Genomic DNA, 13,566 nt, shown 5'->3' with positions numbered 1-13,566 from the left:
CCCTAGCACTAGTAAGTTGCACATCGTCGCCATCTTGCGCAATCGCCCCTAGGCCGTCTCCTTAAGTCCTATGTCTCCGCTGGGCCAGCATTCTCCACAAGAGGGCTATGTATAGCCGCCATTTTGCACAGTAGCCCTTGCGCCAGCTCCCCAGAGTTAGTCTCATAAGAGCCCGTGTATAGCCGCCATCTTGCACATTAGCCCCTGCGGCGCCAGCTCCGGTCTTTTTTCCTACTTTTCTCATAGCATATAAATGACGATTCTATCACGAGACCTCTTTCGACCTAACTCATCGACTTCGTTCGATGATTCCTCTCTGCTTCCAGCAATATTTAACCACGATCTACCGCTTTCAGCTGATTTCAAATTAAGCCAGATTCACATCAAATCGAAATTCTCACTGATCCTTGTTCCAGTTCGAAAACACAAGATTTCAACGATGAGTCTAAACACAAATAAACTGAAAATGGCAACAATTTCATTCAAAATCATACTCACTGAATGGTGTTCACATCCATGCTTATAACACTGGATATGCAACTACTCAAATGCGCTAGACCTGACGTGATCTTAGAGGCTGATATGCTGACTTTACATTTGCCTTGATCCTTTAAATTTTTTTCGCACCGACACAGATAGGTCTTATGGCGACGATGGGATAGGAAAGGCCTAGGAGTTGGAAGGAAGCGACCGTAGGCTGAATTTAGGTACAGCCCCAGCATTTGCCTGGTGTGAAAATGGGAAACCATGGAAACCATCTTCAGGGCTGCCGACAGTGGGATTCGAACGCACTATCTCCCGGATGCAAGCTCACAGCCGCGCGCCCCTAACCGCACGGCCAACTCGCCCGGTTCTTTAAGTTTACTGATTAATATGAATATAAACATCCCTTATATACAATTACTTCAAATTACATGCTTGTTACTTTACTCCTTTCCACAAATACAGTAAAATGAAATGGGGATGAAATGAATACGATTCACGGACCATATTATCATTATCTCTAGTTAAATAAATCTGGTGGTTGCTTCATCACTAAGAATATTGATCAAATAAAATATTTAATTATGACTACTATGTACAAGAGAAACCCTCTAATTAACTACGTAAAGTATTACATTCTTAGAAATTTAAAAAGCTCAGGTAACACTCTGTCTCAGGTTGGATGGCCTCGTTCATCTTCAAAGTCGGTGAAGTTCCAGAGACTCGTTCTCCATGAGCCTGGTCCTGACGTCTCGCTCCTCTCTGGAGCTGCTGGTACTGGAACCGGCTATGCTGAATCTCGTTCACTGCTGACTGATCAGTAGCCTGGTAACATTTATGGGCAAATTTGATCGCGTTAGCTATTTGGCTGAGCTATAAAAGGTTTATGACTACGTGATGATTACCCGTTATATCTGGCTAGGGTCAATTCACCCGCTAGTTCGATATGTCTCTGCATACACATAGTTCGGGAATTACGACATCTGCGCGTCGCGATGATCTACAGAACACACCCGCACTCCGCCACTCGTTCTATAATATCGGAATCGAACTCGGCACTTTTACTTCCGCGCGCTCGCGTATTGTCGCGTTTTTATGCTCTGAACTTTCACTCGTTGATTTGTTCAGGTCTTACATACATGTGCCTACTCTCTAACACTGTGAGACTGCCGTATACACATTACAATCGCGCGACTCAGTCGGGAAAATGAGACATTCAGTTAGCGCGCTCCCTATGTCTGAAGAAATTCTCTCCCAGCGTATCACTGTGCGAAGCCAGTTACGCATGGTTAAAGTCTCTGATGGAGATCGATTGTAGTACTAGACTGCTAACAGACCGGTAAAACTTACTGATAGGCAGATTAAACGGACGGTAATCCTCCTCTGTGCTCCGAGTTAGCACTTTTATCATGAACCCTTCCACATATTGGTGGTATTGTCATCTATTGAATACCTCATGCGTATATCAAAACCAATGCGGGAACGCGAACAGAGGAGCGCGCCAGAATTAGGCCAACGCCCATGTCGGGGACACATAGCCCATCGCAGGGAATAACGGGAAGGTCTCAAGATTTAATCTCCAGCTCTGCTATCCAAGACACATAAATGCCAACTGCCAGGATAAAAATGCCAGAAGAAACAGTGGTGGAATGTTCACGAGATTTATAGATAACTATGCCTAGGAGCCACATGACAGAAAACTGGAACGACAGAGCATATTGATTGAATTTATCTAATGTCTCGAGTTGATGATATCTGCTAGTTTATGTCCAATATTCAAAATGTATTATATAACAGACCGTGGGAACCGAAGCCTCTAGGACACAAAGAGTTGGCGTGGCTCTGTCCGGGATTCCCCCAGCTATGAGTCGCCCAATGAATATCATAAAAGGGAGCTGAACGAAGTAAGGGGGCTGTTCTGAAGTAGTTTGGAGGAAGGAGAGGTTGTATCTGTATCACAGTGCGTGGACCAAGAGAAAATGGAAATGTAAAGTAGTGCGCTAAAACATTAGTTAGTACCATTTAAACATTCCTAAAGGACTGCGGGATTACTGAATTAACCTAAAGCCGAAGAAATAATTTAAAATACATAAATGCTATTAGATCAGGGCGTTTGAAGTAATGAGGGAACGACTTGATAAATTGTGAATAACAAGAGCGCTAAAACATAGACTAGCTCGATCAAACAATTTCTTCTAGGCTGATTACAGTGTGTAACGGCGCCTAATCTGGGAGAAAGAACTGCGGACGTGGTGAACGTGTGAACGAGGTGAAGCGAGTTAGCCCGCTGTCACACAGAGCATCGAACGATCAAAAGCAACCAACTGCCATCGAGTACTAACGACTAAATTCATTTACCTTGTCACACTGGTCATCGATCGAGGGGGATCGACTGCTCGGAAATAACTGATACTCCCGCCCAGTACCGTACAGGCTACACACGTATTCATATTCACGAGCGGAAAAGAATGTGAAGAGAAAGCGATAATTCGGGTGAAGATATGATTCTAATGTATGAATATAGACCTATTAGGAAAAAGGAAAGAACCAGACGAACGCAGTGGGCAAGGTAAAGAGCCATGGAGAATTCTACCAACGTGTGCCTTCGTTGTGGAATGACGAAGAAATATTCAGGAACTAGTACCGAATACCCATCATTACTTATAAGGAATTAGTGGAAAAAATGAAGTCACTAATAGACATCAAGCAAGAAAATTACAGGAAAAGTATAAGTTTTGAGGAAAGGCTGACAGTATCGTTAAATTCAATATTCACAACAATTTTTTAAGGTTTAAAGTCAGAAGCGATATTCACCTCCAAAACAACTATGTCCGTGGCAAAATATATCAAATAAAAGATTAGTGGCAGGTACATTTCTTTGCATTCTACAGGTTGCTAATAAGTTATTGATAAAGAAGGACTGAAAACAATGGATGCATTTATGTACATCAATTTGAATTCATAATTTGAAGGTACTGCGATCAACAGTGGAAATTCTTTTATTTAGACCTAGGCCTACAGGTTTAGGATTGCTCACAATACATCAGTGGATTTGTTCCTATATGTGATGCCATTCATAGAGCACTACAACCAGGAATTCTTGACAGGGTGAAAATTCCAACAAAAGCCTCACAACAGTGGCTCATTATACTTCAAATATTAGACTAATACCATTTATGCTTATTTTTTTTATGATACTGGTTCTTGGGACATAATTACTGTCTTATCAAATGATATTTTGAGGTGTTTATTAGATGGAAGTTAACAGCTTTTCATTTTTTTTCATACCCCTTGGTGAGACCCCACCTACCAAAATAATAGACATATCAAGAAATGCTTCCAGTCAAAATGTACATTACCGAATGTAGAAATAGTGTGTCAAGTAATCCTGTAAATAATTTTGAAAGAAAGAAAAATGCACATAAATGTTCTGAATATTGTGAAAATTAGGAAAAAACAAGGAAAAACAATGGAGTTCTTTACACTCTTTCTCTCCCTCATGATCCTCTGCAAATCTCTTCTTGCCTCTCCTCTTCTTTGTTATTGTGCCATGTTCAGAATAGTAGCATATTGCTTTCATGGCCAGCATGTTGCTGAATTTCTGTGCTGTCTTTTGTGCAAATAATCCAGGTCCAAATCCAAACTTTGTAAGGATGACAACACTGTATTAATTTATATCATTGAAGACTACAGCAGCTTCAAAAGCAGCTAATTTTACCAAATGGCTGTAAAGAAAGGTTGTCTATGGACATCTCTTCCAATGTAAATCCTCATTAGGGTTCTGTGTATTCACATGTATGTACACATTTCTTGAGGAGTTCAGGTGAGGCTAGTGCTCTGTACACTAGCTTAATAACTTTAGGAAAAGCTTCTGGAATATTGTTCTAATGAGTAAGTTGGCAGTGTAATAGAGTGATACTTGTCACAACTACATGTAAATTACACACAAGGTCTTGTTTATTACCCTCATCACTAAGCATGAAGTACTGTCTCCCCAGACTTTGCAGTGGCAAGCTGATCTAATTGCTCACTTGGCAATAATAAACCTATTAGGTAATCTAAATTCTGCTCTTCCATCCAAGTTACTGGTAAACTGCTTGATACAGAGTGACAACTTTTTTCACAAATGTCTGATAGGACTCTCTTTCTTACCTCAATGTTGATTTTGCCTTTCTGTACCAGTATATTTTTCATATGTAACTTCTTTACTGATGTGAACACTACTAAGCCTATCTATCCCTCCTGAAATACTTTCATTACGAATCAGTTGAAGGAAAATGGAAACTTTGCTTTCAATTTCAGCAAAAATGAGAACCAAACACTGCAAACAATAATAGGTGCTAATAACAAGCACCTTGTCTTCTATTTTTAGAAGTGAAGTGTATGCCTTTCTAACAACTAAATACTATTGCAGTCTACAGCAGAATGTTATTTAGGGCTGTTGCTCAGGTGGTAATTGATTTCATTTTGCTATATCTTACATTGCCTGTCAAAACTGTTTGTAAATACTGATTATATAAAATGTTTGACAGAGTAGGGTGCATGGCTCTTGTAAGATCTTGGATTAACTTACAGGGTAATATCACATCACACAAAATGCAGTTTTTCAATTTGTAGATTTAAATCTACAAAACTTTGGTAGAAACACCTGTCAAATAGTTACATATGAATTTTTCACTTTTGTTTTTCATTGTTTACAGCACAAGAAATAGAAGAATGGGTCTACCTTGATGCCCTCAGTGTTCATTCGACACTCCATGTCGTACGATGTCGGCATGTAAAAGATCTCTGGTGATACATTTGGTGTTTACCCGACAAAATTCATTAAAATCTCAGCCATAGACGCCCAAGAGAGTTTCGGTTTATTCGGTCTGCCATCTAGTGGGGGCCTAGAGTAAAACGGAACGTCGAAATTGACGAGCAGACAGCCAGATGGCGTCAAATTGAAATGTCTGCACACGGTAGCTGAGGCCATACGATTATTATTATTATTATTATTATTATTATTATTATTATTATTATTATTATTATTATTATTATTATTATTATTATTATTATTATTATTTAATAACAGGCATGAAAGTAGTGAGAATGATTGCTGGTACAAACAGGTATCAATGGCAGGAGAGTACTTGGAATTAGGAGATAAAGGCTACCTGAGTTGCAAAGGGAGGGATTCTGTCAGGTTCCGGTATAACTGTAGTAAGAAGTTTGTCCTATGCGAACGACTTGGTCTACTGAAACTGTGCAATCTAATATCTTGCAACTTTAAAAAAGATGCAATTAATATGACACAAAAATTAGTCGTGTCAAGACTAAAGTGATGGCAGTAGGGGTAGAAATATAGAAAGCGGCACGCAAGAATTAAAACATAAACTATTATTTTAAATGCTGCTATTCTCACCTGAAAATGATTGTGGAAGAGGGATGTGTTCAATACGCTAGCCAGGGACCAACCCACCCGCCCCTAGAAGTACCTACATTTGCTTTTATAACCAAAAATACTGTTTTAAACGCCATACTCCATTGCTTTTATCGGTGATTGGTTCACGTATGGAAGAGGATGACGTCATTGACACCTAGTATGAGGCCGAGATTGTGTTACCAACCATTGCAGGAGAAAAAAAATGAAGCGGCCAGGGAAGTTTGGTCTCGGCGCGGGATGCGCCCGCACGGCAAGAAAAAACGTAATTTAGTAGCTGTAACCTATCATTTCAAATCCAGGCCAAGCTCTGTCATGAGAACAGTGGTTCCCGCGGGAGCCACACTCCCTTCGAGAGGCTCTTAACTATGGCCGCGGCGCATACTGCCCGCACGGCAAGAAAAAACGTAATTTAGTAGCTGTAACCTATCATTTTAAATCCAGGCCAAGCTCTGTCATGAGAACAGTGGCTCCCGCGGGAGCCACACTCCCTTCGAGAGGCTCTTAACTATGGCCGCGGCGCATACTGTCCGCACGACAAGAAAAAAGTCATTTAGGGGTTCTGAAATGCAAGAAATACTTCACAATAACCTCACCCGAAGACAGCTGTACAAGCAACAGTTGGCAGCATTGTCGTTCCTCGCAGCGCTCCCTCTATAAGCGCTTCTTGTGCGAGAGTAAACTCGCTTGCGCCACCTGGTGGTGGCTCGTGTTACTAAATCCTTGCGTGCCTCTTTCTATAGTTATGCCGCAGTGGGGAAGACACCTAAAAGAGAACTGAATGTCAGGTTGGGAATACAAAACTGGAACAGGTAGATAATTTCAAATAGGTATTTAGGATGTGTATTCTCCCAAGATGGCAGTATAGTAAGCAACATTGAAAATAAGTGCCGTAAACCTAATGCAATGAGCTTGCACATGCAATCAACAGTAGGGTATTCTGTAAGAAGGCAGTCAGCTCCTGAACAAAACTACTAGTATATCTATACACCAGTGTGGTTTCAGACCACCTGTGCTGTACAAACCTAAGGCAATGAATTTGCAGTTGCGGTCAACAGTATACCGTAAGAAGGAAGTCCGCTCTTGGACAGAACTATCAATACACCGGTCTGGTTTCAGACCACCTGTGCTGTGCCACTGCTTACTACATACACACAGAAAGGACCTACTACCAGTATTTCAAAATACTCCTTTTCTTTTTGTAAACCATACATGTTCTACCACATTAAATATACAAATTAAGACGTTGTAATAATGCTAATAATTAGTAAAAATTGGAGTTAAGGTTACTTTCCCATCAGGTGCTAATACACACAACTCATAAATATTGATAGATAAGTACTGGTATAAGGAAAACTGATTTAATTTAAAAAGTAGAACATTTCTCAAGGACATAAATTGTATTAGATTCTTTCTTGGTCTAACATTGTATACAACAGTTCCTGAATTTTAACTCTGAAAACCCTTTGACCTAGTTCACTCATTCTTTCCATGTCATCATGAAGAGACTGAAAATAACATTATATTTTCTTTTCAGTTTTCAGTATCTGTTCTAAATACTAAATATTTACTTAACACGTCACTATCACTTTCACATTTCTGTTTCTTTTATTTTTAACTGCTGGCAGAGCTGTTTGTAGAAGCACAAGTCACTGGACTGGAAGTTGAAGTCCCTTCAATAATTTCTGAACTGCAGGACTTAGACCCCTCCATCACAAATTATTTCTGCCTCCTCCTCCTCTATTTCAGCTTGGTGATAAAGTTCTCCTACACCAGCTGCCACTCCCATAGATGTGTTTGTTATAGAACTGAAAAAAATGAACAACATATTAATGCAGTTCTTTTAAATTGGAGCTACATTTTAGTCTGCACACAAGCCTTCTGTTTAAGAAATTATTAGTTTCAATAATTATTTTATTAGGATGATCGTTAGGTTAGATTATATTATATTACTTTCAGTTATATCTGATACATTAATGAACAGATGGGTAGAACTTATGGCCTACAGACTGAATCTTCCCCTCACTCTTTCACAACTAGAACACTGATCTGTACCGGTAGTGTAGGCCTACATTTAAAAATAAATATTACAAAATTGTACCTTCTTCCAGCAATGAAGGGTTCCAGAAAGTTGAGGGCATTGAAGTAAACCCATTTTTTGTTTTCTGTACAGCAGAACCTGGGAGAAGAGGGAGGATGTTATCTCTCCAATTTCGATACCCAGCCCTCAGAATTTGCCATATTTTGGCACAACTTTTTCCTGAAACAATGAGTTAAAATATTGTGACAAAGAAAATATACATGTAGTTCTTATGGCATATACTTATTTGTCATTAAAGCGAACAATGTTGTTCATTTCATTAGGTACGAGATGGAGGTTAGGAAAGCACTGTTCATGTTTTCCAAACATTTTTTCAATTAAGTCATAGGAATGATAATTACTACTTCTCCTAGGGTAACTTTCTTTACCAATCTATTCCGTATAATTTATTTTATAAATAATTAATCTAAGATAACACTACTCATAACATAATCATAATAAATCTAATAATTACTTACCAGTTTTCGTCCCAATTCTCGACGCTATAGAATGCCATACACAATTCACGGTCTCACTATTACTATATCCAGGGAGTCTAGAATTATACAACACTTTGTTTCCATACACTAGGCAAATTAATGTTTCGATATCAACAGACCACAATGTTACGTCCGCCATTATCGAACGACTGCGACTGAAAAACGGACACGTTTGTTTTCAGGTTTTCACAAACCAGTCGAACTTCGTTGCTCGTAGTTGATCGCTGACGATCGATGCTGTGTGACTGGTGCCACTGCCCTCTGTAGGTTTGTTTCCTTAGTCGGTTGATCGCAGTCGTTCGATCGATCCTATGTGACAGCCCCCTTAAGAGTACAGGGCCTCTCATATAAACTCAGACCGCGCGCACGGTGTTTGTACTCTGCGCTAAGGCAGCAGCTTCAGCGCGGCCGCCCCGCTTTAAGCGCGTATTAAACAATCTTATATGATATCTTACCTTATAAATGATGTCGGAGTGTCTTCCTTTCTGATTTATACAGGTATTGTATCTGGTAACCACATTCTGGATGACGCGAGTGAATTCTGTCAATGTAATATTTCTGATTTTATTCGTAAAGTTTTCTTAGAGTTCCTCCTCTGTGTGAGGATTTGTTCGATAAACTTTTTCTTTCAGTTTATCCAAGTGAAAATCACACACCTCATTTACTGTCGTCTCGCAAAAAGTAGGCCCAATTATTGGTATTGCACTAACAGCACACCAATCTTCTTATCATAATGAGGGACTTCATAAACACCAGTAGGATTTTCTGCACACCAGTAGCGAGAGTTATGGCTGTTCACACGACCATTAAGATGAAATCAGGCCTCATTCGAAGAGAACACAAGCTGTGGATGCAAGATACCACTCACCATGAATTCGCTGAACAAATGCATTGCGTACCCGTCGAGCCGACTCGTAGTTAAAATAAATTTCACATATGAAAATAACTGTCTCACCATGTTAACAGCTGAGATTCAGACTGGCGATTGCGAGGTCGAACACGTGCACGCTGCTTGCAAGGTCAAGAAATATGCGCGCGCCTCCCATACCGCTGCTTACATTTCGGAGAGTAAAAGCACCACTGGACGTTCTGGGTTTATATGAGACACCCTGTATTTAGGGGTCGTAGTAAGCACGTAAATGAGAGGGTACATAAGTCTCTGTTAAGACCCCAATTAAGGCATGGTTCCAATTTATGGGACCCACACCAGCACTACTTGATACGAGAACCGGAAAAGATTCAAAGAAAAGAAGCACGGTTTGTTGTGGGTGATTTCCGACAAAGGAGTTGTGTTATGGAAATGTTGCAAACTTTGGGCTGGGAAGACTTGGGAGTAAGGAGACGAGATGCTCGACTTTGTTATATGTTTCGAGCTATCAGAAGAGACAGCTGCGTAAAAGGGACGGACAGACCAAAAACCCGACAATACCACTCACAAACCTGTCCCTACCCGTCATAAACCATGTCTAAGAAAGTTTACAGACGAAAGAGCGTGTTGCTTGCCGGCGAAACAATACGTCGCAGGAGACAAAGCCTGGACCGATTGGAAAAGCTTGGTAAAAGGGTGAGAAAAAATATAACATTTGTAAAGAACTCAAGAGGAGTGTCATAAAAAGAAAACAAACCTTGAGAAAAGGTCGAGGGTTCGAAAGCATCTTTCAAGCCGAAAGGACGGAAATGAGAACAAAAATGCAGATTGAGGCCAGACCCCGGTCAACTTATGCCAGGAGGGAATCGAACTTGGGGACCAAACCCCCCGACACAAAAGTGAAGCCAGGACCAATGAGGGACAGCGCGGGAAGAGGGATTGAAATGTGATTGGAAGAGAACCCGGGAGGTGAATCTGAGAATCTAGCGTAGGAGGAGCAACAGAAGTGATTGTACCTTACTGCCATCATACTTTCTTCGTCCGGCTGCCCAATGGTAGATTCGTGTTCGGTTTTTCAGTGGGTTTAATATAAATTCAATAATTATACCATAGAAATCAAAGCAGGACAGGAAACTAATATACTAACTTGTGAATGATAAATCAATATGTTACTATAGGAAACATTTTACTGCAATAGAAAAAACACAGAAATTCCCCTTTTAAATATTTTATCGAAATATTACTAAAAATTCACCATGTGGTGGGTCTATTTCCCACAAAAATACAGTTCAATTTATGTTTCTCAGAGACGTTAGATATTTTATTCCCCTTTCTCTTCACACCAATGATAAAATTAGTCTAAACCGGTGTAACATATTTGTTACAGAAAGTTTGGTATAACATGGGCATAGGTTATCAAGGTTCGCGCTACAACATTCCCTTACGATAAGGGACACCAATATATAACACTTTTCCAGGACCGTAAATTTCCCCCAAAAATATTCACTGACTCTAACATTGGCACGGTTTCCAATATGCAAATGAATGAGTTCAGAAACTCGCAACTATAAGTATACGGGCCTATTTCCCATTGAACAATTGACAACATAATGACAACAAAACAATAAAACACATGAGCATCCACATTCAGAGAAATATTCCATTGGACCTGAAATAAATACATAAACACTTGTCCTGACGGGTTGGTAACATTTGGGTCATTCTTCCTCCCCTTGCAATGCGATCGTTGGCCTCCAGCAAAAATACAGCGAAGCGAGGTTCTCATCACGCTCGTATATCTCCGCCCTGGGTCTTTAAAAGTAACGTAAACAAACTCCCCTCCTAACACGGCGAGACTTCACACAGCAACATTATCTTAATTTCGTGGCCGTCCCTTTCTGTTTCTTTCTCTTCGGGATTGGAGCTTTAATATCTCTTGGTATTCACAGCCTACCTCATATTACCCAATATTTCATTAACTTATCTAGTCCATTTTTCCAAGATCAATGTCTAGCAATAAGTACGCTTTGTGGTCTTACCTCGCCACGGGTACTCTATCTATTTTCATTATTCACATCTCTCAATAGATCCCCTCTAACAGGCACTCGTTTGTTACTCTCGCGGTGCTGTGCCCATCGCCTAAAGCCATTTCAAAGAAAACTCTAAGTCAACAACGTTGGTGATACCTCGTCCACAGCCGTCTCTGGACCTCTGAAATTTCATGCTGAAATAATCTGTCATGCACATCCTATTCTTTATGTTGGCTAGTCCTCTCAAGAATCTTCTCCCAGTTCAATTACTATAAAGCCCTTTCGTTCTTATTCTATGGATGATCTTAGCATTCAAACTACCGTGACTCCATACAAGACAAGAATGTTATTGAATAAAAATGCAGTGAATCTGACCCGTGTAACAGCTATTACACAAATAAATCAAATACAACTCAAGAAAATTTATTTACACTAAAATTATACATGCAACGGTCCCAATAGCTATCTAAACTAACACATGGTTTGCCCCAGGCAAATTAATGATTTATTTACATGAAAATTTATTGAACCTTGCTAACCTAAACTATGCTTACATCGGTTTAGAACTTAACTTGATCAGGTGTTGTCACTCGGCCTCTTCTCCAAAAGACCATAGGTTGATTTAGCGACTCATGGCACGGTGGGAGTGCATGGTTCGAAGCCTTCGGGGACGTCCTTCACTGCACTCCATGGCGATGTCGTCTCCTCGGCCGGGATGAATTGGATGGGTCTCGTCCTCCTCCGTTGATGCGGCAATAAATAACTAGGGCTCGGATGTTTAGTACCTAAAATAGCCCAAATAAGCAAGCAAATATGACCTCAAAAATGACGAAATATGACTTAAAAATTACAAAATATGACCCGAAAGTGATTAATCTGAACAAGGCCCCACACCGCTGGCTGCGCAGAAGCCTGTGACTGGGGAAGACATGTCCATGCGCGTACCGCCATGTTGCGGGCGCTCCTCAGCTTGACGCAGAAATTGTATGGAATCCATGCTTTTCGCACACATGAAAACACTCTCCTTATCAAATTAATGACAGCCTACACCGACTACCGTGTACACACACAATAAATATACATAATATCAAGACTGTGGTAATATTAAAATATATTTCTGTATTAAAACTGAACAATCTACACAAATCCTTTGGATAGCCTATAGGTGGCGCACCTAAAAAAAGAAACCTTTAGCAGACTGAATAAGAAGACTGAAAAATACACTACTACAAAAATACACTTGCGGTACCCCGAAAATGACCATGTCGCTCACTTTAATATAAGGGTCATGTTTGTAACTGATGTGTTTGAACATTGTACGTATGGCAAGAAGGCCAGACTCAAAGGACGAGAATCAAGTGGCAATTTGTCTCTTGAGAAACCTAGGATCAGCAATTATTTAGCTTTATTGAAAATGTGAAGACATGTTCAAAAAGCGGTCTACGACTTAAGTATGATTACATATCGTGAGATAAAAATTACCTGTCTCTCAGGAGACTGGCGAACACATAAATTAAATATTTACAAACTCCTGTACCGATAATAATAATAATAATAATAATAATAATAATAATAATAATAATAATAATAATCTTCAATATCAACAAAAAAGGAAACCTGTGAAATAAAATCTTTCTATGAAAGGTAAATCGTTTATGATTCCTCTCAGATAAGTTATTACAGCATATTTTTTGCTAATGGCTTGACGTCGCATCGACACAGATAGGTCTTACGGCGACGATGGGATAGGAAATGCCTAGGAGTTTGAAGGAAGCGGCCGTGGCCTTAATTAAGGTACAGCTCCAGCATTTGCCTGGTGTGAAAATGGGAAACCACGGAAAACCATCTTGAGGGCTGCCAACAGTGGGATTCAAACCTATTATCTCCCGAATGCAAGCTCACAGCCGCGCGCCGCTAACCGCTCAGCTAAACAGCAAATTTTATTCAATTATTCAATTATCTGAAGAGATTGTTTAAAAAGTACATGACTGCAGAAATATTTCTAAAGCAATCAGATACATGTTTTATCATTTTCTGAATATGAAATGCCGGCTCTGCGGTGTAGGGGTAGCGTGTCTACTTCTTACCCGGAGGCTCCGGGTTCAATCCACAGCCAGGTCAGAGATTTATACCTGGATCTGAGTGCTGATTCGAGGTCCACTCAGCATACGTGTTTACAATTG

This window comes from Anabrus simplex, chromosome 1, assembly GCF_040414725.1.
Source record: "Anabrus simplex isolate iqAnaSimp1 chromosome 1, ASM4041472v1, whole genome shotgun sequence".
NCBI classification, from domain to species: domain Eukaryota; kingdom Metazoa; phylum Arthropoda; class Insecta; order Orthoptera; family Tettigoniidae; genus Anabrus; species Anabrus simplex.
This window is presented reverse-complemented; position numbering follows the sequence as displayed.